The sequence below is a fragment of the Oncorhynchus mykiss genome, chromosome 11, assembly GCF_013265735.2.
Source record: "Oncorhynchus mykiss isolate Arlee chromosome 11, USDA_OmykA_1.1, whole genome shotgun sequence".
NCBI classification, from domain to species: Eukaryota; Metazoa; Chordata; class Actinopteri; order Salmoniformes; family Salmonidae; genus Oncorhynchus; species Oncorhynchus mykiss.
Genome location: NC_048575.1, coordinates 36579907 through 36586643, shown reverse-complemented (window position 1 = coordinate 36586643; position 6737 = coordinate 36579907). Strand labels below are relative to the sequence as shown.

At 41.1% G+C, this 6737-nt stretch overlaps 1 long non-coding RNA gene across 1 annotated transcript in view; it reads right to left on the bottom strand.

Moving 5' to 3' along the window:
* Nucleotides 1-1880: 1880 nt before the first annotated feature.
* LOC110536619 overlaps nt 1881-6737 on the bottom strand; it is a 39366-nt gene continuing 34509 nt past the window's right edge. The window contains exon 2 of the long non-coding RNA XR_002475488.2: nt 1881-2166. This is a non-coding gene — a long non-coding RNA (uncharacterized LOC110536619). The remainder of the gene's footprint in view (nt 2167-6737) is intronic.

Below are 6737 nucleotides of genomic sequence, written 5' to 3'. Positions count from 1 at the left end.
ACATCAAGAGAACATCCCTGGTCATCACTACTGCCACTGATCTGGCGGACTGACTAAACACAAGCTTCATTTATAAATTATGTCTGAGTGTTGGAGCGTGCCCCTGGCTTTCCGTAAATTAATTTTAAAAACAAGAAAATGCTGCCGTCTGGTTTGCTTAATATAAGGAATTTGTAATTATTTAGATTTGTACTTTTATTTTTGATACCTAAGTATAATTTAGCAATTACATTTACTTTGATACTTAAGTATGTTTAAAACCAACTTTTAGACTTTTACTCAAGGTGTATTTTACTGGGGGACTTCCACTCTTCCTTGAGTCATTTTCTACTAAGGTATCTGTACTTTTACTCAAGTATGACAATTGGGTACTTTTTCCACCACTGTAGATGCCCTGCTTTAATAACAGAAGAACAAGTAACTAGCTAGCTAGCTACTTCAATTTCAATTTTGAAATCACAGATGATTAGTTGGTTGGTTAGGTTCTCTACTGAAAAACTAGAGCGTACCTTTTTATCGTCGGCCATCGTCCCTACTTCACCGCTACCATCACCAAAGACTTTTATAACAAACCCATCACCTTGCCTTTCACTGCCCAAATCCGGTTTCCACAAGATAACACAGCCACAGTCAACATTGGCTGTCTCGTAAAAATTTAAGAAAACAAACATCTGCTTTTTGGTCTTAAGATTAGGCATAAGGTTAAATATGTGGTTAGGGTTAAAATCTGATTTTAAGAAGTGAAATTGTAGAAATTGGCAGGGTTTGGGGCTCCATAATAATTATTACTTTTTTGCTGTGTTAACCGGTGTTCATTGGTTAGAATTTTCACCTGTAATAAAAAATGATAGGAAAAGATTGCAGTTGTGAGAGCAAGACTTCTTGTTGTGAGAGAAAAGATCCATGTGGGGAAGCAGTGGATTTGTGAAAGCGCATTTGACAATTTTGTGTATATATATATATATATTTTATTTGCGCGTCCCCGCTGCCTGTTCGCTCTCAGGACCCATCCTTCGCTCGCTCGACCACATTCTGCACTCTCAACTTGTCTGTGCACTCGTTGCAGTCATCCTCTGCTTGCAGTAACCATCCTCTGCGCTCTCGACTCAGTTTTTGCTTGCTCAATGCTGTTTCATCTTGCTCGACAGCCCCATCTTGCCCAATTGACTTGAGGCTGATTTGACGCCATATACCCACATAGAACAATGAGAGATTAGAACATTGCGATACCTTTTGCATAGATGTATGTCTTTGTCAGGACAGACACACACGCATGAATGCACGCACGCACACATGCAGGCACTCACACACACACGTACGTACGGCAGGTGAGACTGCACGAGTACTGTTGCTTTCACTAGAATAAGGCTGTGGTAAGCGGATGTGGTACGCGGATGTGGTACGACGTGACATTTGTGACATTAGGTACTTCCCGGCCACAGTACCTTTCACAATGTATCGTACCACTGGGGCCCCTTTCACGGTGGGTCTGTCTTCAACATCAGCATGACTCAAAGAAAAGTGGAAGTGAGAAGTGTGTAACAAAGCTACTTCTTTCTTTCCTTTTTTATTTATATATTTAACTTCAATTCTGACCTTCATAAAGCCCCTGGGCTTGTATTCATAAATCATCTCTGTGTGGAAGTGCGGATCTAGGATCTTTACGAATACGAGCCCCAGTTACAAAGCCAATAAGCAACTAGTTGTCAACTGAGTGGCAGGAGAGGAAGGAAAGGTGATGACCACTGTTTAAATATTCCCTAAGGATGTCCCTCAATCCCTGTCTTGACCTGGAGGTGTGAAGTGAACTGACCTCAGTGTGTCAATGAGGGGAATTGTGTTACGTATGTGTGTGTGTCTGTATTAGCTTCAGAACTGAGTTATTTCACTTGTCTTTATTCATAGATACACTTAAAAAGGGAAGAAGTGGTCATTCTAAAACCATGTTCTATGGCTTGCTTCCTATCATACAGCAGACTCTATTGATAAAATATAAGGAACAGACATTACAACATAAAATCACTTATTGAGCATGATCAAACTCCTTGTGCTGTTTCCACCTGTTCAGTCTTTGCATCCAGGTCCATGTCTTGATTAGAGATCTGCTGATCCTGGTTGATTGACAGCTGAGTATAGCAGAAAGGGCAGGGTCGTCAAACAGCCATCCTAAAAACACAGAGAAAAAGAAACTCATCAGAGAGCCATTACCAAGAGTGAAATGATTACCCTCCTTACTGATTTATGAGTGTGCATGTTAAAAGCTGCTCTTCTTTGAAGGGAAACCGTTTACCAGAAGAAGTGTCTGGGGTCTTTCACACTTGGCCCTAGTTTCATCTTAATTTATAAATCACAACTCTTAAAGCAGAACCACTCGTAGGCCAAACATGCAGGCTAAAGTGCGTACACACACCCACTTATAAAATGCATCCCAATTGGCGCCCTATTCACTTCATAGTGCACTACTTTTGATCATGGCCCACGGGGCTCTGGTCAAAAGTAGTGCACTACATAGGGAATAGGGTGCCATTTGGGGCACACAAGTGTTGCCTCAGCTTTGTAAAAAATATGAATAGAGGATGTTAAATTGACACAGCACAGCCTAACTGCTAAACCAATAATGATCCATGCGACGGTTCAAACATATTAGCCTTTGACAGGTCTGCTCCACAGTGAATGCTAATGGTTAGCCCAGAACATTTAGCTCTACAGCTCTGGGTGTTCATATCGATGTAGCACAACTCAGAATGTGCTGATGTCATCCAATGACAAGGGTGTTCTTGCATACATGGGACTAGAAGAGTTGAGACAAAAATCAAGGCATTGAGGAGACAAGAAGACCAACTGGAATGTGCATTCTGTTCTTTTAAATAGCTCATTTCACACTCCACCTAATGTTGCCTAGCTGAAGGGAGCGTCAGCTTCGGAATGCCTATGCAGAACATGTCATATCTTGACAGTGGCGAGACCGTTCTTTCAATATTGTTTAACAGCTCTGTGAGAATGGATGCCTCAAAGCCTCTCACGTTACACCCACTGGTTGCTTGCAGCTCAGGTATGGGGAAACAAGGTTTGCTAACAAAGAAAACAAAATGTTATTGGTCATTGTTTGCCCTCTTGATGATATTTGTTCAGGAAATAGGACAACTGTGCAGAATGGTATCCATACCACGCATTCTCTGTGTATAAGATCCTCTCTCAGTTATTTTGCCATGCTATAAAAATGTTGGGATTATAACACACAATATACTGGGAATAAATGTAAAGAGTACATATGAACATCAAAATATCAGGATTCAGTATCCACATAGTGGTTAGGGAAATTTTGCAAATGTTGAGTGCAATATAACAGCAAGTCTTTGGTTTCTAGGGGTGGATGCTAATGTTACTTGAAGGTACATCCCTCCCCACAGGTACCATATACAGTAGTCTACAGTAGCCATATCCAGTAGGCTCAATGAACACAGCAAGACTCCCTCCACATAAGACATTTCCACGGACATATTCATTGCCTCCATTGTCCTGCATGTAGAGCACTATACACTTCCCTCAGGGGTGTGATTGCTTAGGCAGCTGACTGGTCGTAAGAGTATGGCACCTCCAGCACACGTCAGTCTGACTGTATTTCAGGAGGGTGACAAAGTATTGAAAGGAATGCGTGTGAGTGAAGGGAGGGGTTGTAGCTTTGGTCCCCACTCATGTGATGGTGGCACCCTATTTTTGTCAGGGTGGTATCCATGAGTGACCTGGCTAAACGACGCACATACCATGTAGATAAATATATATAGTGTCAAATAAGGGTTGACGCATGACTTTCAACCTTCGTCTCTCCCGAGCCCGTACGGGAGTTGTAGCGATGAGACAAGATAGTAGCTACTACAACAATTGGATACCACGAAATTGGGGAGAAAAAAAGGGGTAAAAATAAAAAATACATTTTAAAAAAAGTACTATGGCATTTTCCAAAGAAGGCAACCTCTGTATGGGGGAGTTTTATTAAAAGAGCCCCAGCACTCGGTCTGAACATTAACACACATCGCTTGCGGTACGGTTTTGGAAGCATAAGGACCTTATCTTTAATATCAGTGAGAAATCATTTCCAAAATACAAAAAGGTTAAATTGATACACACCTTTATAGGGTTAGTGTTCCCACACGGTCATATCTCCATGTTACAGGGTGTGTTTACAGAAGATAGCTAATTATCTAGTCTATCTAGCATGCTTCGAACAACTGTGTGTAACAGAAGAAGGCCACCAGAAAAGGTGTTGTCACTGAAAAATACTGTTGGCACACCTCAAGCACACACCAGGGAAGAGACTATGGACCCAAAATACACATACTGTAGCAGCATACCACCCTGCATCCTATTGCTGGCTTGCATCTGAAGCTAAGCAGGGTTGGTTCTGGATGGGAGACTAGATTCTGCTGGAAGTGGTGCTGGAGGGCCAGTAGGAGGCACTCTTTCCTCTGGTGTAAAAAGAATATCCCAAGACAGTGATTGGGGACATTGCCCTGTGTAGGGTGCTGTCTTTCAGATGGGATTTTCAAAGTAAATGAGAATGTGTTCAGTCAACTTACCTGGTAAAATAAAAAGCACCTCTACTGTACATATTGTATGCACACAGACTGGAAGTATAATAAGTTAAATTATAACTGCTTAATTAATGTTTAAAGCATCAAAGGAGGTTGCCGACAGTGTGCCTTTCCTTTTCTATGCCATGCTTCAGTGGGAACGGGGAATCCCAATTTGACTTGGTGTTTATTCAAGCAGGTCACCTGTAGTGCTGAGCGAGTAGTGCTTTTGGGGTTCGGTTTGATTAAAACAATCAGTTTTCATAATGCACTGCATTATGTGGGTTGAATGCAGTAACACAGAATAAAACAATTAATAAAAAAGTCCCATTACTGCTTTTCACTTAATCATTTATTCACATTACTTTAATATAATATTTCAGTTGTTATGTATATTACATTTGTTTTAGGCCTTTTTGATGAATTTATTATTCAATTCCAAGTAAATATCTCATGTCTATAGAGCTGCTGCCTAAGCTGTCACGATTTTAGGAGTTCTTCAAAGTAAATAAGGCATATGATCGCTATCAATCTTACAGTGCCTTGCGAAAGTATTCGGCCCCCTTGAACTTTGCGACCTTTTGCTACATTTCAGGCTTCAAACATAAAGATATAAAACTGTATTTTTTTGTGAAGAATCAACAACAAGTGGGACACAATCATGAAGTGGAACGACATTTATTGGATATTTCAAACTTTTTTAACAAATCAAAAACTGAAAAATTGGGCGTGCAAAATTATTCAGCCCCCTTAAGTTAATACTTTGTAGCGCCACCTTTTGCTGCGATTACAGCTGTAAGTCGCTTGGGGTATGTCTATCAGTTTTGCACATCGAGAGACTGACATTTTTTCCCATTCCTCCTTGCAAAACAGCTCGAGCTCAGTGAGGTTGGATGGAGAGCATTTGTGAACAGCAGTTTTCAGTTCTTTCCACAGATTCTCGATTGGATTCAGGTCTGGACTTTGACTTGGCCATTCTAACACCTGGATATGTTTATTTTTGAACCATTCCATTGTAGATTTTGCTTTATGTTTTGGATCATTGTCTTGTTGGAAGACAAAACTCCGTCCCAGTCTCAGGTCTTTTGCAGACTCCATCAGGTTTTCTTCCAGAATGGTCCTGTATTTGGCTCCATCCATCTTCCCATCAATTTTAACCATCTTCCCTGTCCCTGCTGAAGAAAAGCAGGCCCAAACCATGATGCTGCCACCACCATGTTTGACAGTGGGGATGGTGTGTTCAGGGTGATGAGCTGTGTTGCTTTTATGCCAAACATAACGTTTTGCATTGTTGCCAAAAAGTTCCATTTTGGTTTCATCTGACCAGAGCACCTTCTTCCACATGTTTGGTGTGTCTCCCAGGTGGCTTGTGGCAAACTTTAAACGACACTTTTAATGGATATCTTTAAGAAATGGCTTTCTTCTTGCCACTCTTCCATAAAGGCCAGATTTGTGCAATATACGACTGATTGTTGTCCTATGGACAGAGTCTCCCACCTCAGCTGTAGATCTCTGCAGTTCATCCAGAGTGATCATGGGCCTCTTGGCTGCATCTCTGATCAGTCTTCTCCTTGTATGAGCTGAAAGTTTAGAGGGACGGCCAGGTCTTGGTAGATTTTCAGTGGTCTGATACTCCTTCCATTTCAATATTATCGCTTGCACAGTGCTCCTTGGGATGTTTAACGCTTGGGAAATCTTTTTGTATCCAAATCCGGCTTTAAACTTCTTCACAACAGTATCTCGGACCTGCCTGGTGTGTTCCTTGTTCTTCATGATGCTCTCTGCGCTTTTGACGGACCTCTGAGACTATCACAGTGCAGGTGCATTTATACGGAGACTTGATTACACACAGGTGGATTGTATTTATCATCATTAGTCATTTAGGTCAACATTGGATCATTCAGAGATCCTCACTGAACTTATGGAGAGCGTTTGCTGCACTGAAAGTAAAGGGGCTGAATTATTTTGCACGCCCAATTTTTCAGTTTTTGATTTGTTAAAAAAGTTTGAAATATCCAATAAATGTCGTTCTACTTCATGATTGTGTCCCACTTGTTGTTGATTCTTCACAAAAAAATACAGTTTTATATCTTTATGTTTGAAGCCTGAAATGTGGCAAAAGGTCGCAAAGTTCAAGGGGGCCGAATACTTTCGCAAGGCACTGTA